Here is a 23,205-nt window from a genome sequence, read left to right as displayed (position 1 = left end):
GCTATGCCCCAGCCCCTGAAGCATTCAAGCTGATTTCTTGCAGCAGCTGGGCACTGTAACAGCTCCAGAGCTGCTCTGTAAGGCAAGTAAAAGGGTGTGGGCCCTGCAGCACTACCTGTAGTTCGCATTGTGCGTTGGAAGGCACAAAGTAAGCAGAAAGGAGGAGAAGTCAGGATAGTGCGCAAGGGCATAGAAGGGAGCGGCTCAAGAAAAGAGAAGTGGAAACAGACAGCAAACTAGGCTGGAGAGAGACCTGAGACAAAGATATCTGAATTATACGAGACCTGACCAGGGGAAACACAAATTATGCAGTCAAGTTTCCCACATTTGGGGAAATCGCAGGAGCAGCACACCCAGAGTGCAATGGGTGAGCCTTGCCCTTGGAGAAGCACCTTCATGATCATAGTATCTCACCTGGCAGGTAAGTAGGAGTTGGGCTAGAGCTGGGGAGGGTCGCTGCTCGGGCACCCCCCTGTCAAGTGAAGGAGATCCAACTGAGGCAGCACAAAGGAACTCTCGAAAGAAGAACAAGGCTAGAGGAAGATCTGAGACAAAGAAATCTGACTTTTACCAGAGCTGACCAGAGGAAAGCACAAACACAGTCCACCACTACCACAAATAATGCAGTCGAGTTTCCCACATTTGGGGAAATCACAGGGTTCAGCATACCCAGAGTGCAATGAATGAACCGCACCCTGGAGAACAATCTTCATAACAATGGTATCTCCTATGCAAAATAAGTATGATTTGGGATATGGCTGCGGAGGGCTGCTGCTCAGGCACATCTCTGTCAAGTAAAGGAGATTCAACTGAGGCAGCACAAGGGAACTCTCATCTGGGGACAACAACTGCAGGGAGAACACATATTTTCAGATGAACATGGGAGGGCAGAAGGCTGCCTAATACTGAAGCACCCCCAAACAACAAACCAAATGCAACAACTAGTGCAAGCATTCCTGGGGGAAGGCCTGCAGCAGATAGATTTGCATATGGTGATGTCATCCAAGCAGTGGGTCAAAGTTGGCTTCAACCCTCGTCTGCATATGAAAAGAGAAAAGGGGCGTGCAGGGCATGGTGGCCTTTTGCAGCACTTGGCTGACCCCTAGTTTGCATTAAACACCTCCACCCTCCTTCGGTGTGGGGCTCATGTTGGCTATGCCCCAGCCCCTGAAGCATTCAAGCTGATTTCTTGCAGCAGCTGGGCACTGTAACAGCTCCAGAGCTGCTCTGTAAGGCAAGTAAAAGGGTGTGGGCCCTGCAGCACTACCTGTAGTTCGCATTGTGCGTTGGAAGGCACAAAGTAAGCAGAAAGGAGGAGAAGTCAGGATAGTGCGCAAGGGCATAGAAGGGAGCGGCTCAAGAAAAGAGAAGTGGAAACAGACAGCAAACTAGGCAGGAGAGAGACCTGAGACAAAGAGATCTGAATTATACGAGACCTGACCAGGGGAAACACAAATTATGCAGTCAAGTTTCCCACATTTGGGGAAATCGCAGGGGCAGCACACCCAGAGTGCAATGGGTGAGCCTTGCCCTGGGAGAAGCACCTTCATGATCATAGTATCTCACCTGGCAGGTAAGTAGGAGTTGGGCTAGAGCTGGGGAGGGTCGCTGCTCGGGCACCCCCCTGTCAAGTGAAGGAGATCCAACTGAGGCAGCACAAGGAAACTCTCGAAAGAAGAACAAGGCTAGAGGAAGATCTGAAACAAAGAAATCTGACTTTTACCAGAGATCAGAGGAAAACACAAACACAGTCCCCCACTGCCAACAAATAAAGCAGTCACGTTTCCCACATTTGGGGAAATCACAGGGGTCAGCATACCCAGAATGCAATGAATGAACCTCACCCTGGGAGAGTAATCTTCATGACCATGGTATCTCCTATGCAAAATAAGTATGATTTGGGATAGGGCTGGGGAGGGCCGCTGCTCATGCACATCTCTGTCAAGTAAAGGAGATTCAACTGAGGCAGCACAAGGGAACTCTCATCTGGGGACAACAACTGCAGGGAGAACACATATTTTCAGATGAACATGGGAGGGCAGAAGGCTGCCTAATACTGAAGCACCCCCAAACAACAAACCAAATGCAACAACTAGTGCAAGCATTCCTGGGGGAAGTTCTGCAGAAGACGGATTTGCATACGGTGATGTCATCCAAGTAGTGGGTCAAAGTTGGCTTCAACCCTCATCTGCATATGAAAAGAGAAAAGGGGCGTGCAGGGCATGGCGGCCTTTTGCGGTGCTTGGATGACCCCTAGTTCGCATTAAACACCCCACCCTCCTTTGGTGTGGGGCTCATGTTGGCCATGCCCCATCCCCTGAAGCATTCAAGCTGATTTATTGCAGCAGCTGGACACTGTAACAGCTCCAGAGCAGCTCTGAACGGCAAGTAAAAGGGTGTGGGCCCTGCAGCACTACCTGTAGTTTGCATTGTGCATTGGAAGGCACAAAGTAAGCAGACGGGAGAAGTCAGGATAGTGCGCAAGGGCATAGAAGGGAGCGGCTCAAGAAAAGAGAAGTTGAAACAGACAGCAAACTAGGCTGGAGAGAGACCTGAGACAAAGAGATCTGAATTATACGAGAGCCGACCAGGGGAAACACAAATTATGCAGTCAAGTTTCCCACATTTGGGGAAATCGCAGGAGCAGCACACCCAGAGTGCAATGGGTGAGCCTTGCCCTGGGAGAAGCACCTACATGATCATAGTATCTCACCTGCCAGGTAAGTAGAAGTTGGGCTAGAGCTGGGGAGGGTCGCTGCTCGGGTACCCCCCTGTCAAGTGAAGGAGATCCAACTGAGGCAGCACAAGGGAACTCTCGAAAGAAGAACAAGGCTAAAGGAAGATCTGAGACAAAGAAATCTGACTTTTACCAGAGCTGACCAGAGGAAAGCACAAACACAGTCCCCCACTACCACAAATAAAGCAGTCGAGTTTCCCACATTTGGGGAAATCACAGGGGTCAGCATACCCAGAATGCAATGAATGAACCTCACCGTGGGAGAACAATCTTCATGACCATGGTATCTCCTATGCAAAATAAGTATGATTTGGGATAGGGCTGGGGAGGGCCGCTGCTCAGGCACATCTCTGTCAAGTAAAGGAGATTCAACTGAGGCAGCACAAGGGAACTCTCATCTGGGGACAACAACTGCAGGGAGAACACATATTTTCAGATGAACATGGGAGGGCAGAAGGCTGCCTAATACTGAAGCACCCCCAAACAACAAACCAAATGCATCAACTAGTGCAAGCATTCCTGGGGGAAGGCCTGCAGCAGATGGATTTGCATACGGTGATGTCATCCAAGCAGTGGGTCAAAGTTGGCTTCAACCCTCGTCTGCATATGAAAAGAGAAAAGGGGCGTGCAGGGCATGGCGGCCTTTTGCGGCGCTTGGATGACCCCTAGTTCGCATTAAACACCTCCACCCTCCTTCGGTGTGGGGCTCATGTTGGCTATGCCCCAGCCCCTGAAGCATTCAAGCTGATTTCTTGCAGCAGCTGGGCACTGTAACAGCTCCAGAGCTGCTCTGTACGGCAAGTAAAAGGGTGTGGGCCCTGCAGCACTACCTGTAGTTTGCATTGTGCATTGGAAGGCACAAAGTAAGCAGACAGGAGGAGAAGTCAGGATAGTGCACAAGGGTATAAAAGGGAGGGGCTCATGAAAAAAGAAGTGGAAACAGACAGCAAACTAGGCTGGAGAGAGACCTGAGACAAAGAGATCTGAATTATACGAGAGCCGACCAGGGGAAACACAAATTATGCAGTCAAGCTTCCCACATTTGGGGAAATCAGAGTGCAATGGGTGAGCCTTGCCCTGGGAGAAGCACCTTCATGATCATAGTATCTCACCTGGCAGGTAAGTAGGAGTTGGGCTAGAGCTGGGGAGGGTCGCTGCTCGGGCACCCCCCTGTCAAGTGAAAGAGATCCAACTGAGGCAGCACAAGGAAACTCTCGAAAGAAGAACAAGGCTAGAGGAAGATCTGAGACAAATAAATCTGACTTTTACCAGAGCTGACCAGAGGAAAGCACAAACACAGTCCCTCACTACCACAAATAATGCAGTCGAGTTTCCCACATTTGGGGAAATCACAGGGGTCAGCATACCCAGAATGCAATGAATGAACCTCACCCTGGGAGAACAATCTTCATGACCATGGTATCTCCTATGCAAAATAAGTATGATTTGGGATAGGGCTGGGGAGGGCCGCTGCTCAGGCACATCTCTGTCAAGTAAAGGAGATTCAACTGAGGCAGCACAAGGGAACTCTCATCTGGGGACAACAACTGCAGGGAGAACACATATTTTCAGATGAACATGGGAGGGCAGAAGGCTGCCTAATACTGAAGCACCCCCAAAAAACAAACCAAATGCAACAACTAGTGCAAGCATTCCTGGGGGAAGGCCTGCAGCAGATGGATTTGCATACGGTGATGTCATCCAAGCAGTGGGTCAAAGTTGGCTTCAACCCTCGTCTGCATATGAAAAGAGAAAAGGGGCGTGCAGGGCATGGCGGCCTTTTGCGGTGCTTGGATGACCCCTAGTTCACATTAAACACCTCCACCCTCCTTCGGTGTGGGGCTCATGTTGGCTGTGCCCCAGCCCCTGAAGCATTCAAGCTGATTTCTTGCAGTAGCTGGGCACTGTAACAGCTCCAGAGCTGCTCTGTACGGCAAGTAAAAGGGTGTGGGCCCTACAGCACTACCTGTAGTTTGCATTGTGCATTGGAAGGCACAAAGTAAGCAGACAGGAGGAGAAGTCAGGATAGTGCACAAGGGTATAAAAGGGAGGGGCTCATGAAAAAAGAAGTGGAAACAGACAGCAAACTAGGCTGGAGAGAGACCTGAGACAAAGAGATCTGAATTATACGAGAGCCGACCAGGGGAAACACAAATTATGCAGTCAAGCTTCCCACATTTGGGGAAATCGCAGGGGCACCACACCCAGAGTGCAATGGGTGAGCCTTGCCCTGGGAGAAGATCCTTCATGATCATAGTATCTCACCTGGCAAGTAAGTAGGAGTTGGGCTAGAGCTGGGGAGGGTCGCTGCTCGGGCACCCCCCTGTCAAGTGAAAGAGATCCAACTGAGGCAGCACAAGGAAACTCTCGAAAGAAGAACAAGGCTAGAGGAAGATCTGAGACAAATAAATCTGACTTTTACCAGAGCTGACCAGAGGAAAGCACAAACACAGTCCCCCACTACCACAAATAATGCAGTCGAGTTTCCCACATTTGGGGAAATCACAGGGGTCAGCATACCCGGAATGCAATGAATGAACCTCACCCTGGGAGAACAATCTTCATGACCATGGTATCTCCTATGCAAAATAAGTATGATTTGGGATAGGGCTGGGGAGGGCCGCTGCTCAGGCACATCTCTGTCAAGTAAAGGAGATTCAACTGAGGCAGCACAAGGGAACTCTCATCTGGGGACAACAACTGCAGGGAGAACACATATTTTCAGATGAACATGGGAGGGCAGAAGGCTGCCTAATACTGAAGCACCCCCAAACAACAAACCAAATGCAACAACTAGTACAAGCATTCCTGGGGGAAGGCCTGCAGCAGATGGATTTGCATATAGTGATGTCATCCAAGCAGTGGGTCAAAGTTGGCTTCAACCCTCGTCTGCATATGAAAAGAGAAAAGGGGCGTGCAGGGCATGGCGGCCTTTTGCGGCGCTTGGATGACCCCTAGTTCGCATTAAACACCTCCACCCTCCTTCGGTGTGGGGCTCATGTTGGCTATGCCCCAGCCCCTGAAGCATTCAAGCTGATTTCTTGCAGCAGCTGGGCACTGTAACAGCTCCAGAGCTGCTCTGAACGGCAAGTAAAAGGGTGTGGGCCCTGCAGCACTACCTGTAGTTTGCATTGTGCATTGGAAGGCACAAAGTAAGCAGACGGGAGAAGTCAGGATAGTGCGCAAGGGCATAGAAGGGAGCGGCTCAAGAAAAGAGAAGTTGAAACAGACAGCAAACTAGGCTGGAGAGAGACCTGAGACAAAGAGATCTGAATTATACGAGAGCCGACCAGGGGAAACACAAATTATGCAGTCAAGTTTCCCACATTTGGGGAAATCGCAGGAGCAGCACACCCAGAGTGCAATGGGTGAGCCTTGCCCTGGGAGAAGCACCTACATGATCATAGTATCTCACCTGCCAGGTAAGTAGAAGTTGGGCTAGAGCTGGGGAGGGTCGCTGCTCGGGTACCCCCCTGTCAAGTGAAGGAGATTCAACTGAGGCAGCACAAGGGAACTCTCGAAAGAAGAACAAGGCTAGAGGAAGATCTGAGACAAATAAATCTGACTTTTACCAGAGCTGACCAGAGGAAAGCACAAACACAGTCCCCCACTACCACAAATAATGCAGTCGAGTTTCCCACATTTGGGGAAATCACAGGGGTCAGCATACCCAGAATGCAATGAATGAACCTCACCCTGGGAGAACAATCTTCATGACCATGGTATCTCCTATGCAAAATAAGTATGATTTGGGATAGGGCTGGGGAGGGCCGCTGCTCAGGCACATCTCTGTCAAGTAAAGGAGATTCAACTGAGGCAGCACAAGGGAACTCTCATCTGGGGACAACAACTGCAGGGAGAACACATATTTTCAGATGAACATGGGAGGGCAGAAGGCTGCCTAATAATGAAGCACCCCCAAACAACAAACCAAATGCAACAACTAGTGCAAGCATTCCTGGGGGAAGGCCTGCAGCAGATGGATTTGCATACGGTGATGTCATCCAAGCAGTGGGTCAAAGTTGGCTTCAACCCTCGTCTGCATATGAAAAGAGAAAAGGGGCGTGCAGGGCATAGCGGCCTTTTGCGGCGCTTGGATGACCCCTAGTTCGCATTAAACACCTCCACCCTCCTTCGGTGTGGGGCTCATGTTGGCTATGCCCCAGCCCCTGAAGCATTCAAGCTGATTTCTTGCAGCAGCTGGGCACTGTAACAGCTCCAGAGCTGCTCTGTACGGCAAGTAAAAGGGTGTGGGCCCTGCAGCACTACCTGTAGTTTGCATTGTGCATTGGAAGGCACAAAATAAGCAGACAAGAGGAGAAGTCAGGATAGTGCACAAGGGTATAAAAGGGAGGGGCTCATGAAAAAAGAAGTGGAAACAGACAGCAAACTAGGCTGGAGAGAGACCTGAGACAAAGAGATCTGAATTATACGAGAGCCGACCAGGGGAAACACAAATTATGCAGTCAAGCTTCCCACATTTGGGGAAATCGCAGGGGCACCACACCCAGAGTGCAATGGGTGAGCCTTGCCCTGGGAGAAGCACCTTCATGATCATAGTATCTCACCTGGCAGGTAAGTAGGAGTTGGGCTAGAGCTGGGGAGGGTCGCTACTCGGGCACCCCCCTGTCAAGTGAAAGAGATCCAACTTAGGCAGCACAAGGAAACTCTCGAAAGAAGAACAAGGCTAGAGGAAGATCTGAGACAAATAAATCTGACTTTTACCAGAGCTGACTAGAGGAAAGCACAAACACAGTCCCCCACTACCACAAATAATGCAGTCGAGTTTCCCACATTTGGGGAAATCACAGGGGTCAGCATACCCAGAATGCAATGAATGAACCTCACCCTGGGAGAACAATCTTCATGACCATGGTATCGCCTATGCAAAATAAGTATGATTTGGGATAGGGCTGGGGAGGGCCGCTGCTCAGGCACATCTCTGTCAAGTAAAGGAGATTCAGCTGAGGCAGCACAAGGGAACTCTCATCTGGGGACAACAACTGCAGGGAGAACACATATTTTCAGATAAAAATCTTGGTCATGCTCTGGTTTCTCTTCAGAACGAACAAATCTTTCGCCTCTTACTAAAGATTTCCGTGGAGAGGAGCAAAACCGAGTTTTATCTCAATTTTTGCATGCCCCATCTTTTTGGGGTTTCTTTTACCGGTTTAAAGATAGAATGAGTGTGCTTTAATGTAAGCTCATTTGCATAGAAATGACAGTAAATGTTTATTTATGTTCAAACAGAACTTTCTTGACCATGCTACTTGCTTTAAAGATCTGGGAGCACATGGAATACAGTACAAACCATGCTTATAGCAAGGAGAAGCCAGGTGAGAAATCTGCTTTCTTTCAAATTGGGCGCTCACTTTGATCTGAATGAGGACTGCTGGCACAGCACTCAGGCGACAGGTGGAATCTTGGTCATGCTCTGGTTTCTCTTCAGAATGAACAAATCTTTCGCCTTTTATTAAAGATTATCCGTGGAGAGGAGCAAAACTGAGTTTTATCTCAATTTTTGCATGCCCCATATTATTGGGGTTTCTTTTATCAGTTTAAAGACAGAACGAGTGTGCTTTCTTGTTAGCTTTAATGTAAGTTTATTTGCATAACAATGACAATAAATGTCTGTTTCTTTTCAAGCAGAACTTTCTTGACCATACTAATTGCTTGAAAGATCTGGGAGCACATGGAAAAGAGTACAAACCATGTTTATAGCAAGGGGAAGCCTGGTGAGAAATCTGCTTTCTTTCTTTCAAATTGGGTGCTCACTTTGAGCTGAATGAGGACTGCTGGCATGGCACTCAGGCGACAGGTGGAATCTTGGTCATGCTCTGGTTTCTCTTCAGAACGAACAAATCTATCGCCTTTTACTAAAGATTTCCATGGAGAGGAGCAAAACTGAGTTTTATCTCAATTTTTGCATGCCCCATATCATACCTCCCAACTGTCCCGATTTTCGCGGGACAGTCCCGTTTTTTGGGGACTGTCCCGCTGTCCCACCTGCGGGCCGCAGTGTCCCGCGGTGGGGAGGACAGTTGGGAGGCTCTGTCTGTCGCTGCCCTGCTTAGCAGAGCAGCGGTGAATAGTCGCTGTGCGCACAGCGTCTATTCACTGAAGTCAGAGGGAGAGGTGGCATGCCAGCGGCTCACAGAGCGCTGGGCATGCCCCCTCAGTGCCGAAAACGGGGGCGTGACTCGCGATCGCGGGTCCTCCCGCGAAGCCATGCCCCTTTTTACTTAGGCCACGCCCTTTTTGGGAGCGCGTGCGACTTCGCCGCGCGTGTGTCCCTCTTTGCGAGCCGACAAAGTTGGGAGGTATGCCCATATTATTGGGGTTTCTTTTATCAGTTTAAAGACAGAACGAGTGTGCTTTCTGGTTAGCTTTAATGTAAGTTTATTTGCATAACAATGACAGTAAATGTTTGTTTCTTTTCAAACAGAACTTTCTTGACCATGCTACTTGCTTGAAAGATCTGGGAGCACATGGAAAACAGTACAAACCATGCAGTATCACAAGAGCCTTTATTTGATCTTTCATGAAGATAGAGCAGAATTGAGGACACGTCAACAATTTCTGCCGAAGGTGGTTCATCTTTCCACATGGTGCCTTTGGCCACTGACACCTTCGTTGAGTCAAAGTCTCTGGCTGTGGTCAGAACTTTGAAAATTTATGTCACCAGAACGGTTCAGATTAGGAAAACAGAGGCTCTGTTTGTCCTGTATGCTCCCAACAGGATTGGGTGTCCTGCTTCCATGTAGACCATTATGCGCTGGATCTGTGGTAAGATTCAGCATGCTCATTCCATGGCAGGATTGCCGTTACTGAATTAGGTGAAGACCCATTCTACTAGAAAGGTGGGTTCATCCTGGGCAGCAGGTCGGGGAGTCTCGGCATTGCAACTTTGCCGAGCAGCTATTTAGTAAACACTTTTGCTAAGTTTTACAAGTTTGATACCTTGGCCGATGATAACTTCAAGTTGGGTCATTCGGTGCTGCAGAGTCGTACGCACTCTTCCACCCGTTCAAGAGCTTTGGTATAACCCCATGGTTCTTAATGTGACCCCAGCATCCTCTAGGTCGTATGAGAAAATAGGATTTTAATACCTACCGGTAAATCCTTTTCTCTTAGTCTGTAGAGGATGCTGGGCACCCGTCCCAGTCCATACTGTGTCTGCAGTTATTACTTGTGGTTATACACATGTTGTGTTATGGTTCTGGTCAGCTTTTTGCTGCAATTATTCATGCCGTTGGCTTGTGTTCTGTTGAATGCCACGTTCTGCGGCATGCTTAAGGTGTGAGCTGGTAAGATGCTCACCTTAGTTTAACAATAAATCCTTTCCTCGAAATGTCCGTCTCCATGGGCACAGTTCCTATAACTGGAGTCTGGAGGAGGGGCATAGAGGGAGGAGCCAGTTCACACCCTTTGATAGTCTTAAAGTGCCCATGTCTCTTGCGGATCCCGTCTATACCCCATGGTTCTTAATGTGACCCCAGCATCCTCTACGGACTAAGAGAAAAGGATGCCCTTGCGCACTATCCTGACTTCTCCTCCCGTCTGCTTACTTTGTGCCTTCCAACGCACAATGCAAACTACAGGTGGTGCTGCAGGGCCCACACCCTTTTACTTGCCTTACAGAACAGCTCTGGAGCTGTTACAGTGCCCAGCTGCTGCAAGAAATCAGCTTGAATGCTTCAGGGGATGGGGCATGGCCAACATGAGCCCCACACCAAAGGAGGGTGGGGGTGTTTAATGAGAACTAGGGGTCATCCAAGCACTGCAAAAGGCCGCCATGCCCTGCACGCCCCTTTTCTCTTTTCATATGCAGATGAGGGTTCCAGCCAACTTTGGCCCACTGCTTGAATAACATCACTGTATGCAAATCCGTCTGCTGCAGACCTTCCCCCAGGAAGGCTTGTACTAGATGTTGCATATGGTTTGATATTTGATGGTGCTTCAGTATTAGGCAGCCTTCCGCCCTCCCATGTTCATCTGAAAAGATGTGGTCTCCCTGCAGTTGTTGTCCCCAGACGAGAGTTCCCTTGTGCTTCCTCAGTTGAATCTCCTTAACTTGACGGGGGAGGGGCTGCCCGAGCAGCCACCCTCCCCAGCCCTATCCCAACTCATACTTATTTTGCATATGAGATCTCTTGATCATGAAGATTGTTCTCACAGGGTGAGGTTCATCCATTATATTTTAAAATAGGAAGGTACAAATTACATATTTGAATTGCATTTATGTGCTGGATTCAAATGTCCCCCCCCCCCCTTCCTTTCTCAATTGTGCCCGTCAGCAGCTATTCTAAGGTTGCTGCCAATGGGTGTGACACATTAATTTCTTCTGTGGGGTACACTGGACTCCACAAGGATTCACATTGGGGTGTAGAGTAGGATCTTGATCTGAGGCACCAACCGGCTCAAAGCTTTTGACTGTTCCCAAGATGCTCAGTGCATTCTCCTCTATAACCCCGCTTCCATGAACAGGGAGCTCAGTTTGTAGTTGGTGCCTTCAGTAGCAGGCCACTTAACAGGGGCCTGCCTCAGGCAGCCTATTCTTAGCTATAAATTTTGACAAGAAAAGAAGAACTTGTTTTATGAGAATCTACAAGGGCTGCAGCAGGCTAGGTCTAATAGACATCTTTACTGCAGCTTCATCACTCCCAGCGGCGCTGTATACTCCCGTGCCCTGGTTGCTGGGTCACTGCAGCGGAGGGTCCGGTTTCATCCTAAGGTCAGTCACACACACACCACCCTTCCGGATCACGAGGCCGCTGATGAAGGGGAGCGTGGCCGTAGGGGGTGGACCGTGTGCGCACTGGCGTGGACACTGATTACTGGGCAGCCGCTCCACTAGCCACCAGGTACAGTTAAGGAGCACAGGTCTGGGGGTTTTTCTCCTATATTAACCCAATTTTGTACTGCCCGCAGCGCATTGTGATAGGTAATAGGGCCTGATTCAGGTTGGATTGCAATCACAATAAGCGATCCAACTGCAAAAATTGCTAAGAGCATACGCATGTGCCTGCATTTTCTGCGGCACCCCGCAGAGAATGCGATCGCCTCTGCCTGTCAATCGGGGCGGGGGGGGATAGGTGGGTCAGCAACACTCCATTTCCAAGTCAGGGATGGAGCGGTGCGGGGGCAAGGCTTCAAAATGGGGTCTGCAACGGAGTAGACACAGGGGGCGTGGTCACAGCGGCTGTATGACATCACATTCAGCCGCTGTGATCACAAAAATGGTGGCGGCTTCCTGCGCGCACATACAGTCTGCACCAGCAGGAGGCTACACCATTTTTTATGATCACGCTGAACTGCAGTGCGACTGCAATTACAGCATGGTCAAGAAGGGAGGCGTCATGCTGGGTGGCCATGCCCTTTCACTGTGCAGGAGCCAGCACCGCTCACACACTAGTCCCCGGGTGCAGCCCCCAACCCCCGGGACACCCGGAGCAACAAAATGTAGATTCAGGCCACCAGACCACGCCCCTACCTATGAAACCATGCCTCCTTTTTACCATTGCGCTGCTTATCTGCGCGCACTGCATTACAATCTCCCTCGCCACCTCTCTGGGTGTCACCAGTGATAGTGACACCTCTGCCATGCTTGTAGCAGCTGGTCCTAAGATCTACGCCTCAAGCCCTGAGTGTTTGCCCTTGTGACTTGTTGATCATCATAGCGAAGCAGATGCTTACAGAAAACTGCAGGGGCTTAGATTGAAAATAAAAAAATTGATTGGTATAAGGTAGAGAGGAGCGGGTTCGGTTCTCCGAGAACCGAATTCCCCACGAACTCCACGTTGTTTACACTGGTCCGAGGCAGGCTCGGTTGTTCCCGCCTGACTCGCAAAACCTGAACAAGGGAAAATGTCATCATCCCGCTGTCGGATTCTCGCGAGATTCGGATTCCATATAAAGAGCTGCGCGTTGCCGCCATTTTTACTCGTGCATTGAAGAGAGAGCGGAATGGACGTGGCTATGTTCTCTCAGTGGAAATCTCAATATCAGTGCTCAGTATCAGTGGTTACTTATTGCTGCTCAGTAATACTAGTAGTGTGTCTCTCCTGCTCAGTGTCAGTTCTCAGTAGTATCCTCATCAGTGCTCAGTATCACTGCTCATTGTCTTGTGCTGCATTGTGGTGCTCAGCATACTACAGTACATTACTAATAGTCCAGTGCTGCATCTTGCTGCTCAGTGTCAGTTCTAGTATCCTCATCAGTGCTCACTATCACTGTTCATTGCATTTTGGTTTTCTGTATACTACAGTAACATAGTAATATAGTAACATATAGTAACATAGTTTTTGAGGTTGAATAGAGGCAAATTGCCCATCGTGTTCAACCTGTTTTAAGTTGTGATGATTCTACATACTTGCTGAATAATGTTTTATGACTAGTTAGCTACTATAACTCATGTTACCCCCGGATTAACCATGTTGATATTTTAAGTATTATAACCTTAGATAGCTTTTTCATTCAGAAATGTATCCATTCCTTTTTTAAATCCAATTACAGAGTCCGCCATTACCACCTTCCCTGGCAGGGAATTCCACATCCTGATTGCCCTAACAGTGAAGATCATAGTATCTCACCTGGCAGATAAGTAGGAGTTGGGCTAGAGCTGTGGAGGATTGCTGCTCGGGCACCCCCTGTCAAGTGAAGGAGATCCAACTGAGGCAGCACAAGGGAACTCTCGAAAGAAGAACAAGGCTAGAGGAAGATCTGAGACAAAGAAATCTGACTTTTACCAGAGCTGACCAGAGGAAAGCACAAACACAGTCCCCCACTACCACAAATAATGCAGTCGAGTTTCCCACATTGGGGAAATCACAGGGGTCAGCATACCCAGAATGCAATGAATGAACCTCACCCTGGGAGAACAATCTTCATGACCATGGTATCTCCTATGCAAAATAAGTATGATTTGGGATAGGGCTGGGGAGGGCCGCTGCTCAGGCACATCTCTGTCAAGTAAAGGAGATTCAACTGAGGCAGCACAAGGGAACTCTCATCTGGGGACAACAACTGCAGGGAGAACACATATTTTCAGATGAAAATCTTGGTCATGCTCTGGCTTCTCTTCAGAACGAACAAATCTTTCGCCTTTTACTAAAGATTTCCGTGGAGAGGAGCAAAACTGAGTTTTATCTCAAATTTTGCATTCCCCATCTTATTGGGGTTTTATTTTATCTGTTTAAAGATAGAACGAGTGTGCTTTAATGTAAGCTCATTTGCATAGAAATGACAGTAAATGTTTGTTTCTTTTCAAACAGAACTTTCTTGACTATACTAATTGCTTGAAAGATCTGGGAACACATGGAAAAGAGTACAAACCATGTTTATAGCTAGGGGAAGCCTGGTGAGAAATCTGCTATCTTTCTTTCAAATTGGGTGCTCACTTTGAGCTCAATGAGAACTGCTGGCATGGCACTCAGGCGACAGGTGGAATCTTGGTCATGCTCTGGTTTCTCTTCAGAACTAACAAATATTTCGCCTTTTATTAAAGATTTCCGTGGAGAGGAGCAAAACTGAGTTTTATCTCAATTTTTGCATGCCCCATATTATTGGGGTTTCTTTTATCAGTTTAAAGACAGAACGAGTGTGCTTTCTTGTTAGCTTTAATGTAAGTTGCCATAGATGCAGTGAAACACACGTGTAGGGCACGGCGTGTCCGCGTGTATTTGACTCATGTGAAATGTTATAAAACAAAAATATATGATTATGATGTTAGCTGTTAGTCTCCACTAATAGGGAATAGAAGCTGAGCTATAAGAAAGGAATACACTAGATATGATGTCACTTAGCAGATACAATGTCTAAAGTGCATACAGATAGCTACTAATAACTCTTGATAAGAAAGTATATCAGTGTGGGTATATTTATATGATGGGATATTGGGACTAGTGAATATATATCACTCCTGCTGTCCAGATTGGCAATAACCAGACAATTATGATAAGAGTAGAGATGTCACATGGGCTGCTATAGATATTAATTTAATGCTGTATGTGTCATTTGTTACAAATGGATACATTTTCTATGAGTCAGCCTAGCAGCTGCATGTTCTAACAGAACACTATCCTCACACAGAATCTGCTAACCTTGAGATAACTAAATGACAGTGTGTAACAGTCTCTTTACTATAAGACTGTTACAAAGTAATATATATATTTGAAGTCAGTCTAGCAGCTGTGTGTTCCAGCAGTTTATAAGACAAAGAAAATCTCCTATTGTGGAATCTAGACACATGGGACTGCTGGCCTGTGTCATACTATTTCTATGTAATACCAGTAACATGTATATAACTGTTACATCATTGTTACAAATGGATAAATCTTTGAGTCAGCCTAGCAGCTGCATGTCCTAACAGGACACCATAAATCCTTTACAGTGTAACAAATTGATTGGTAACACTTAAAGGCTGGAGAGCAGTTATATGCCTTACTAGCATACTCAATATACCACATTATTACACCAGTTACCACGATTATTGACAGCGCATTTGATATATTATATTACCCTCACACTGAGTCTGTTTACCTTTAGATAACTAAGTGACCGAATATGTAACAGTTTCTCTATCATAAGACTGTTACAAAGTGAGATAGATATATTTGGAAGTCAGTCAAACAGCTGTGTGTTTCAGCGGTTTATAAGAAAATCCCTCATTGTGGAATCTGGACCACTAAGGGTTATTATATATATAGCACATGGAATTGCCACATCTCCCTATATGATAATTTCATTACACTGTAACATAATAAGAATTAACTCTTTAACAGTGTAAATAGAGAGTAATGAATCTCTGACACATGGAATATATTATTTCTTAGATGAATTGGATAAACCATTATGACAGACACTTTGCTTCCTAATAAGAATTGAGGTGGCTATACCTCTAAGGAAAGCATTATTGCCTACGCCTAGATCAGATTAAATAAGATCTGGCTGAATATATGAAGGAAGGTTGCTATTTATATGAGAATTGGAATTGCTATATTCCTTAAGGCAACCCCACCGATTGATATATGTTGTCAATTAAGTATATCTGAACGGCTATATCTGGACCAGATTTAATAAGATCTGGCTGATTATATGAAGGAGGGCTGCTATTTATATTGGAATTGCCATATTCCTTAAGGCAACCGCACCTGTTGGTATATCTCGCCAATTAACTATATCTAAACAGCTAAATTAAAGCTATTCATCATTTTTTTAGTTTGGATATTAATAAATATGATCTTTCCATGATGCATAGAGATTTCCCTATCAAGTGATTCCTTATCCGATATAGAAAGCTATCCCCCTGTGGTATTGAATTTAGGAATATAGTCTTAGGGGACACAGAGAAATAAGTGATCCCCATCTACCTAAGCACCCCACAAATTGGAGGTTAGCTTACCGGTTATACTCAATCACCCCCACAAATTCGCCAATGGGGATGGCTTCCCGGGAGGTAACCCCTATTGAGTGAAGGGAGTATATAGGATACGACCCAGTGGTACCTGACGACATAGATACTAACAGCTATTTAATAACATTACGCTAGAAAGTGATTATTAGCAACATATATATCTATATAAACAACCCCGCCAGGGTTGTGCCTTCAAAAATAATCACACACGGACACGCTTTTTAAACCTTTTTTTCACATCTCTTAATTCTTCTTATGCACATGTATGTTAGTTCTGTGATTTTAACCTTTATGTTTCACTGCAGTTTGGGATAATAATATTAATATTTATCCAATTTTAATACATACTTAATAAAGGTTATATTTTATGATTCATTCATTCTGTCCAGTGCGTCAACAGTGCAGATTTCTTCTTGTTTTTTCTCCCAAATTCTATAACAATGACAGTAAATGTTGTTTCTTTTCAAACAGAACTTTCTTGACCATGCTACTTGCTTGAAAGATCTGGGAGCACATGGAAAACAGTACAAACCATGCAGTATCACAAGAGCCTTTATTTGATCTTTCATGAAGATAGAGCAGAATTGAGGACACGTCAACAATTTCTGCCGAAGGTGGTTCATCTTTCCACATGGTGCCTTTGGCCACTGACACCTTCGTTGAGTCAAAGTCTCTGGCTGTGGTCAGAACTTTGAAAATTTATGTCACCAGAACGGTTCAGATTAGGAAAACAGAGGCTCTGTTTGTCCTGTATGCTCCCAACAGGATTGGGTGTCCTGCTTCCATGTAGACCATTATGCGCTGGATCTGTGGTAAGATTCAGCATGCTCATTCCATGGCAGGATTGCCGTTACTGAATTAGGTGAAGACCCATTCTACTAGAAAGGTGGGTTCATCCTGGGCAGCTGGTCGGGGAGTCTCGGCATTGCAACTTTGCCGAGCAGCTATTTAGTAAACACTTTTGCTAAGTTTTACAAGTTTGATACCTTGGCTGATGATAACCTCAAGTTGGGTCATTCGGTGCTGCAGAGTCGTACGCACTCTCCCACCCGTTCAAGAGCTTTGGTATAACCCCATGGTTCTTAATGTGACCCCAGCATCCTCTAGGTCGTATGAGAAAATAGGATTTTAATACCTACCGGTAAATCCTTTTCTCTTAGTCCGTAGAGGATGCTGGGCACCCGTCCCAGTCCATACTGTGTCTGCAGTTATTACTTGTGGTTATACACATGTTATGTTATGGTTCTGGTCAGCTTTTTGCTGCAATTGTTCATGCCGTTGGCTTGTGTTCTGTTGAATGCCACGTTCTGCGGCATGCTTAAGGTGTGAGCTGGTAAGATGCTCACCTTAGTTTAACAATAAATCCTTTCCTCGAAATGTCCGTCTCCCTGGGCACAGTTCCTATAACTGGAGTCTGGAGGAGGGGCATAGAGGGAGGAGCCAGTTCACACCCTTTGAAAGTCTTAAAGTGCCCATGTCTCTTGCGGATCCCGTCTATACCCCATGGTTCTTAATGTGACCCCAGCATCCTCTACGGACTAAGAGAAAAGGATGCCCTTGCGCACTATCCTGACTTCTCCTCCCGTCTGCTTACTTTGTGCCTTCCAACGCACAATGCGAACTACAGGTGGTGCTGCAGGGCCCACACCCTTTTACTTGCCTTACAGAACAGCTCTGGAGCTGTTACAGTGCCCAGCTGCTGCAAGAAATCAGCTTGAATGCTTCAGGGGATGGGGCATGGCCAACATGAGCCCCACACCAAAGGAGGGTGGGGGTGTTTAATGCGAACTAGGGGTCATCCAAGCACCGCAAAAGGCCGCCATGCCCTGCATGCCCCTTTTCTCTTTTCATATGCAGATGAGGGTTCCAGCCAACTTTGGCCCACATCTTGGATGACATCACCGTATGCAAATCCGTCTTCTGCAGACCTTCCCCCAGGAATGCTTGTACTAGTTGTTGCATATGGTTTGATATTTGATGGTGCTTCAATATTAGGCAGCCTTCCACCCTCCCATGTTCATCTGAACAGATGTGGTCTCCCTGCAGTTGTTGTCCCCAGACGAGAGTTCCCTTGTGCGTCCTCAGTTGAATCTCCTTAACTTGACGGGGGAGGGGCTGCCCGAGCAGCCACCCTCCCCAGCCCTATCCCAACTCATACTTATTTTGCATATGAGATCTCTTGATCATGAAGATTGTTCTCACAGGGTGAGGTTCATCCATTATATTTTAAAATAGGAAGGTACAAATTACATATTTGAATTGCATCTATGTGCTGGATTCAAATGTCCCCCCCCCCCCTTTCCTTTCTCAATTGTGCCCGTCAGCAGCTATTCTAAGGTTGCTGCCAATGGGTGTGACACATTAATTTCTTCTGTGGGGTACACTGGACTCCACAAGGATTCACATTGGGGTGTAGAGTAGGATCTTGATCTGAGGCACCAACCGGCTCAAAGCTTTTGACTGTTCCCAAGATGCTCAGCGCATCCTCCTCTATAACCCCGCTTCCATGAACAGGGAGCTCAGTTTGTAGTTGGTGCCTTCAGTAGCAGGCCACTTAACAGGGGCCTGCCTCAGGCAGCCTATTCTTAGCTATTAATTTTGACAAGAAAAGAAGAACTTGTTTTATGAGAATCTACAAGGGCTGCAGCAGGCTAGGTCTAATAGACATCTTTACTGCAGCTTCATCACTCCCAGCGGCGCTGTATACTCCCGTGCCCTGGTTGCTGGGTCACTGCAGCGGAGGCTCCAGTTTCTTCCTAAGGTCAGTCACACACACACCGCCCTTCCGGATCACGAGGCCGCTGATGAAGGGGAGCGTGGCCGTAGGGGGTGGACCGTGTGCGCACTGGCGTGGACACTGATTACTGGGCAGCCGCTCCACTAGCCACCAGGTACAGTTAAGGAGCACAGGTCTGGGAGTTTTACTCCTATATTAACCCAATTTTGTACTGCCCGCAGCGCATTGTGATAGGTAATAGGGCCTGATTCAGGTTGGAATGCAATCACAATAAGCGATCCAACTGCAAAAATTGCTAACAGCATACGCATGTGCCTGCATTTTCTGCGGCACCCCGCAGAGAATGCGATCGCCTCTGCCTGTCAATCGGGGCGGGGGGGGGAGAGGGGGGTCAGCAACACTCCATTTCCAAGTCAGGGATGGAGCGGTGCGGGGGCAAGGCTTCAAAATGGGGTCTGCAACGGAGGAGACACAGGGGGCGTGGTCACAGCGGCTGTATGACATCACATTCAGCCGCTGTGATCACAAAAATGGTGGCGGCTTCCTGCGCGCACATACAGTCTGCACCAGCAGGAGGCTACACCATTTATTATGATCACGCTGAACTGCAGTGCGACTGCAATTACAGCATGGTCAAGAATGGAGGTGTCATGCTGGGTGGCCATGCCCTGTCACTGTGCAGGAGCCAGCACCGCACACATACTAGTCCCCGGGTGCAGCCCCCAACCCCCGGGACACCCGGAGCAACAAAATGTAGATTCAGGCCACCAGGCCACGCCCCTACCTATGAAACCATGCCTCCTTTTTACCATTGCGCTGCTTATCTGCGCGCACTGCATTACAATCTCCTTCGCCACCTCTCTGGGTGTCACCAGTGATAGTGACACCTCTGCCATGCTTGTAGCAGCTGGTCCTAAGATCTACGCCTCAAGCCCTGAGTGTTTGCCCTTGTGACTTGTTGATCATCATAGCGAAGCAGATGCTTACAGAAAACTGCAGGGGCTTAGATTGAAAATAAAAAAATTGATGGGTATAAGGTAGAGAGGAGCGGGTTCGGTTCTCCGAGAACCGAATTCCCGACGAACTCCACGTGGTTTACACTGGTCCGAGGCAGGCTCGGTTGTTCCCGCCTGACTCGGAAAACCTGAACAAGGGAAAATGTCATCATCCCGCTGTCGGATTCTCTCGAGATTCGGATTCCATATAAAGAGCTGCGCGTTGCCGCCATTTTTACTCGAGCATTGAAGAGAGAGCGGAGAGGACGTGGCTATGTTCTCTCAGTGGAAATCTCAATATCAGTGCTCAGTATCAGTGGTTACTTATTGCTGCTCAGTAATACTAGTAGTGTGTCTCTCCTGCTCAGTGTCAGTTCTCAGTAGTATCCTCATCAGTGCTCAGTATCACTGCTCATTGTCTTGTGCTGCATTGTGGTGCTCAGCATACTACAGTACATTACTAATAGTCCAGTGCTGCATCTTGCTGCTCAGTGTCAGTTCTAGTATCCTCATCAGTGCTCACTATCACTGCTCATTACATTGTGGTGTTCTGTATACTACAGTAACATAGTAATATAGTAACATATAGTAACATAGTTTTTGAGGTTGAATAGAGGCAAATTGCCCATCGTGTTCAACCTGTTTTAAGTTGTGATGATTCTACATACTTGCTGAATAATGTTTTATGACTAGTTAGCTACTATAACTCATGTTACCCCCGGATTAACCATGTTGATATTTTAAGTATTATAACCTTGGATAGCTTTTTCATTCAGAAATGTATCCATTCCTTTTTTAAATCCAATTACAGAGTCCGCCATTACCACCTTCCCTGGCAGGGAATTCCACATCCTGATTGCCCTAACAGTGAACATCATAGTATCTCACCTGGCAGGTAAGTAGGAGTTGGGCTAGAGCTGTGGAGGATTGCTGCTCGGGCACCCCCTGTCAAGTGAAGGAGATCCAACTGAGGCAGCACAAGGGAACTCTCGAAAGAAGAACAAGGCTAGAGGAAGATCTGAGACAAAGAAATCTGACTTTTACCAGAGCTGACCAGAGGAAAGCACAAACGCAGTCCCCCACTACCACAAATAATGCAGTCGAGTTTCCCACATTTGGGGAAATCACAGGGGTCAGCATACCCAGAGTGCAATGAATGAACCTCACCCTGGGAGAACAATCTTCATGACCATGGTATCTCCTATGCAAAATAAGTATGATTTGGGATAGGGCTGGGGAGGGCCGCTGCTCAGGCACATCTCTGTCAAGTAAAGGAGATTCAACTGAGGCAACACAAGGGAACTCTCATCTGGGGACAACAACTGCAGGGAGAACACATATTTTCAGATGAACATGGGAGGGCAGAAGGCTGCCTAACACTGAAGCACCCCCAAACAACAAACCAAATGCAACTACTAGTGCAAGCATTCCTGGGGGAAGGCCTGCAGCAGATGGATTTGCATATGGTGATGTCATCCAAGCAGTGGGTCAAAGTTGGCTTCAACCCTCGTCTGCATATGAAAATAAAAAAGAGGTGTGCAGGGCATGGCGGCCTTTTGCGGCGCTTGGATGACCCCTAGTTTGCATTAAACACCTCCACCTTCCTTCGGTGTGGGGCTCATGTTGGCTATGCCCCAGCCCCTGAAGCATTCAAGCTGATTTCTTGCAGCAGCTGGGCACTGTAACAGCTCCAGAGCTGCTCTGTAAAGCAAGTAAAAGGGTGTGGGCCCTGCAGCACTACCTGTAGTTTGCATTGTGCGTTGGAAGGCACAAAGTAAGCAGACGGGAGAAGTCAGGATAGTGCACAAGGGCATAGAAGGGAGCGGCTCAAGAAAAGAGAAGTGGAAACAGACAGCAAACTAGGCTGGAGAGAGACCTGAGACAAAGAGATCTGAATTATACGAGAGCCGACCAGAGGAAACACAAATTATGTAATCAAGTGTCCCACATTTGGGGAAATCGTAGGAGCAGCACACCCAGAGTGCATTGGGTGAGCCTTGCCCTGGGAGAAGCACCTTCCTGATCATAGTATCTCACCTGGCAGGTAAGTAGGAGTTGGGCTAGAGCTGGGGAGGGTCGCTGTTCGGGCACCCCCCTGTCAAGTGAAGGAGATCCAACTGAGGCAGCACAAGGAAACTCTCGAAAAAAGAACAAGGCTAGAGGAAGATCTGAGACAAAGAAATCTGACTTTTACCAGAGCTGACCAGAGGAAAGCACAAACACAGTCCCCCACTACCACAAATAATGCAGTCGAGTTTCCCACATTTGGGGAAATGACAGGGGTCAGCATACCCAGAATGCAATGAATGAACCTCACCCTGGGAGAACAATCTTCATGACAATGGTATCTCCTATGCAAAATAAGTATGATTTGGGATAGGGCTGGGGAGGGCCGCTGCTCAGGCACATCTCTGTCAAGTAAAGGAGATTCAACTGAGGCAGCACAAGGGAACTCTCATCTGGGGACAACAACTGCAGGGAGAACACATATTTTCAGATGAACATGGGAGAGCAGAAGGCTGCCTAATACTGAAGCACCCCCAAACAACAAACCAAATGCAACAACTAGTACAAGCATTCCTGGGAAAAGGTCTGCAGAAGACGGATTTGCATACGGTGATGTCATCCAAGCAGTGGGCCAAAGTTGGCTGGAACCCTCATCTGCATATGAAAAGAGAAAAGGGGTATGCAGGGCATGGCGGCCTTTTGCGGCGCTTGGATGACCCTTAGTTCGCATTAAACACCTCCACCCTCCGTCGGTGTGGGGCTCATGTTGGCTATGCCCCAGCCCCTGAAGCATTCAAGCTGATTTCTTGCAGCAGCTGGGCACTGTAACAGCTCCAGAGCTGCTCTGTAAGGCAAGTAAAAGGGTGTTGGCCCTGCAGCACTACCTGTAGTTTGCATTGTGCGTTGGAAGGCACAAAGTAAGCAGACAGGAGAAGTCAGGAGAGTGCACAAGGGCAAGGGCAGGGGCTCAAGAAAAGAGAAGTGGAAACAGACAGCAAACTAGGCTGGAGAGAGACCTGAGACAAAGAGATCTGAATTATACGAGTAGCCGACCAGAGGAAACACAAATTATGTAGTCAAGTGTCCCACATTTGGGGAAATCGTAGGAGCAGCACACCCAGAGTGCAATGGGTGAGCCTTGCCCTGGGAGAAGCACCTTCCTGATCATAGTATCTCACCTGGCAGGTAAGTAGGAGTTGGGCTAGAGCTGGGGAGGGTCGCTGCTCGGGCACCCCCCTGTCAAGTGAAGGAAATCCAACTGAGGCAGCACAAGGAAACTCTCAAAAAAAGAACAAGGCTAGAGGAAGATCTGAGA

General features: G+C 47.5%; 23 non-coding genes across 23 annotated transcripts; 5 read left to right on the top strand and 18 right to left on the bottom strand.

Annotated features, from left to right (window-relative positions):
• Positions 1-266: 266 nt before the first annotated feature.
• On the bottom strand, positions 267-429 carry LOC135030274 (U1 spliceosomal RNA). The gene has a single exon (XR_010226309.1). It is a non-coding gene; the product is annotated as a U1 spliceosomal RNA (small nuclear RNA).
• Positions 430-581: 152 nt separating this feature from the next.
• LOC135030213 (U1 spliceosomal RNA) lies at positions 582-744 on the bottom strand. Its single transcript, XR_010226259.1, has one exon. It is a non-coding gene; the product is annotated as a U1 spliceosomal RNA (small nuclear RNA).
• Positions 745-1,418: 674 nt separating this feature from the next.
• LOC135030235 (U1 spliceosomal RNA) lies at positions 1,419-1,581 on the bottom strand. Its single transcript, XR_010226280.1, has one exon. It is a non-coding gene; the product is annotated as a U1 spliceosomal RNA (small nuclear RNA).
• Positions 1,582-1,730: 149 nt separating this feature from the next.
• LOC135030281 (U1 spliceosomal RNA) lies at positions 1,731-1,895 on the bottom strand. The gene has a single exon (XR_010226314.1). It is a non-coding gene; the product is annotated as a U1 spliceosomal RNA (small nuclear RNA).
• A 670-nt stretch (positions 1,896-2,565) lies between these two features.
• Positions 2,566-2,728, bottom strand: LOC135030220 (U1 spliceosomal RNA). The gene has a single exon (XR_010226266.1). It is a non-coding gene; the product is annotated as a U1 spliceosomal RNA (small nuclear RNA).
• Positions 2,729-2,880: 152 nt separating this feature from the next.
• LOC135030188 (U1 spliceosomal RNA) lies at positions 2,881-3,044 on the bottom strand. The gene has a single exon (XR_010226236.1). It is a non-coding gene; the product is annotated as a U1 spliceosomal RNA (small nuclear RNA).
• A 972-nt stretch (positions 3,045-4,016) lies between these two features.
• On the bottom strand, positions 4,017-4,180 carry LOC135030378 (U1 spliceosomal RNA). Its single transcript, XR_010226399.1, has one exon. It is a non-coding gene; the product is annotated as a U1 spliceosomal RNA (small nuclear RNA).
• A 674-nt stretch (positions 4,181-4,854) lies between these two features.
• Positions 4,855-5,017, bottom strand: LOC135030317 (U1 spliceosomal RNA). The gene has a single exon (XR_010226343.1). It is a non-coding gene; the product is annotated as a U1 spliceosomal RNA (small nuclear RNA).
• Positions 5,018-5,169: 152 nt separating this feature from the next.
• Positions 5,170-5,333, bottom strand: LOC135030217 (U1 spliceosomal RNA). The gene has a single exon (XR_010226263.1). It is a non-coding gene; the product is annotated as a U1 spliceosomal RNA (small nuclear RNA).
• Positions 5,334-6,004: 671 nt separating this feature from the next.
• LOC135030219 (U1 spliceosomal RNA) lies at positions 6,005-6,167 on the bottom strand. Its single transcript, XR_010226265.1, has one exon. It is a non-coding gene; the product is annotated as a U1 spliceosomal RNA (small nuclear RNA).
• Positions 6,168-6,319: 152 nt separating this feature from the next.
• On the bottom strand, positions 6,320-6,483 carry LOC135030308 (U1 spliceosomal RNA). The gene has a single exon (XR_010226335.1). It is a non-coding gene; the product is annotated as a U1 spliceosomal RNA (small nuclear RNA).
• A 674-nt stretch (positions 6,484-7,157) lies between these two features.
• Positions 7,158-7,320, bottom strand: LOC135030297 (U1 spliceosomal RNA). Its single transcript, XR_010226327.1, has one exon. It is a non-coding gene; the product is annotated as a U1 spliceosomal RNA (small nuclear RNA).
• Positions 7,321-7,472: 152 nt separating this feature from the next.
• On the bottom strand, positions 7,473-7,636 carry LOC135030393 (U1 spliceosomal RNA). The gene has a single exon (XR_010226413.1). It is a non-coding gene; the product is annotated as a U1 spliceosomal RNA (small nuclear RNA).
• Positions 7,637-7,780: 144 nt separating this feature from the next.
• On the top strand, positions 7,781-7,896 carry LOC135030344 (U5 spliceosomal RNA). The gene has a single exon (XR_010226366.1). It is a non-coding gene; the product is annotated as a U5 spliceosomal RNA (small nuclear RNA).
• Positions 7,897-8,166: 270 nt separating this feature from the next.
• LOC135030367 (U5 spliceosomal RNA) lies at positions 8,167-8,283 on the top strand. The gene has a single exon (XR_010226388.1). It is a non-coding gene; the product is annotated as a U5 spliceosomal RNA (small nuclear RNA).
• Positions 8,284-8,569: 286 nt separating this feature from the next.
• LOC135030368 (U5 spliceosomal RNA) lies at positions 8,570-8,682 on the top strand. The gene has a single exon (XR_010226389.1). It is a non-coding gene; the product is annotated as a U5 spliceosomal RNA (small nuclear RNA).
• A 4,813-nt stretch (positions 8,683-13,495) lies between these two features.
• On the bottom strand, positions 13,496-13,658 carry LOC135030374 (U1 spliceosomal RNA). Its single transcript, XR_010226395.1, has one exon. It is a non-coding gene; the product is annotated as a U1 spliceosomal RNA (small nuclear RNA).
• Positions 13,659-13,802: 144 nt separating this feature from the next.
• On the top strand, positions 13,803-13,918 carry LOC135030333 (U5 spliceosomal RNA). Its single transcript, XR_010226355.1, has one exon. It is a non-coding gene; the product is annotated as a U5 spliceosomal RNA (small nuclear RNA).
• Positions 13,919-14,193: 275 nt separating this feature from the next.
• On the top strand, positions 14,194-14,309 carry LOC135030362 (U5 spliceosomal RNA). The gene has a single exon (XR_010226383.1). It is a non-coding gene; the product is annotated as a U5 spliceosomal RNA (small nuclear RNA).
• Positions 14,310-20,937: 6,628 nt separating this feature from the next.
• On the bottom strand, positions 20,938-21,101 carry LOC135030371 (U1 spliceosomal RNA). The gene has a single exon (XR_010226392.1). It is a non-coding gene; the product is annotated as a U1 spliceosomal RNA (small nuclear RNA).
• Positions 21,102-21,772: 671 nt separating this feature from the next.
• Positions 21,773-21,935, bottom strand: LOC135030315 (U1 spliceosomal RNA). Its single transcript, XR_010226341.1, has one exon. It is a non-coding gene; the product is annotated as a U1 spliceosomal RNA (small nuclear RNA).
• A 152-nt stretch (positions 21,936-22,087) lies between these two features.
• On the bottom strand, positions 22,088-22,251 carry LOC135030201 (U1 spliceosomal RNA). Its single transcript, XR_010226248.1, has one exon. It is a non-coding gene; the product is annotated as a U1 spliceosomal RNA (small nuclear RNA).
• A 668-nt stretch (positions 22,252-22,919) lies between these two features.
• On the bottom strand, positions 22,920-23,083 carry LOC135030286 (U1 spliceosomal RNA). The gene has a single exon (XR_010226319.1). It is a non-coding gene; the product is annotated as a U1 spliceosomal RNA (small nuclear RNA).
• Between the last annotated feature and the right edge of the window lie 122 nt (positions 23,084-23,205).

Source organism: Pseudophryne corroboree, unplaced genomic scaffold (assembly GCF_028390025.1).
Source record: "Pseudophryne corroboree isolate aPseCor3 unplaced genomic scaffold, aPseCor3.hap2 scaffold_497, whole genome shotgun sequence".
Taxonomy (NCBI): domain Eukaryota; kingdom Metazoa; phylum Chordata; class Amphibia; order Anura; family Myobatrachidae; genus Pseudophryne; species Pseudophryne corroboree.
The sequence above is the reverse complement of the archived record's forward strand: the minus strand, read 5'-3'. Positions and strand labels throughout refer to the sequence as shown.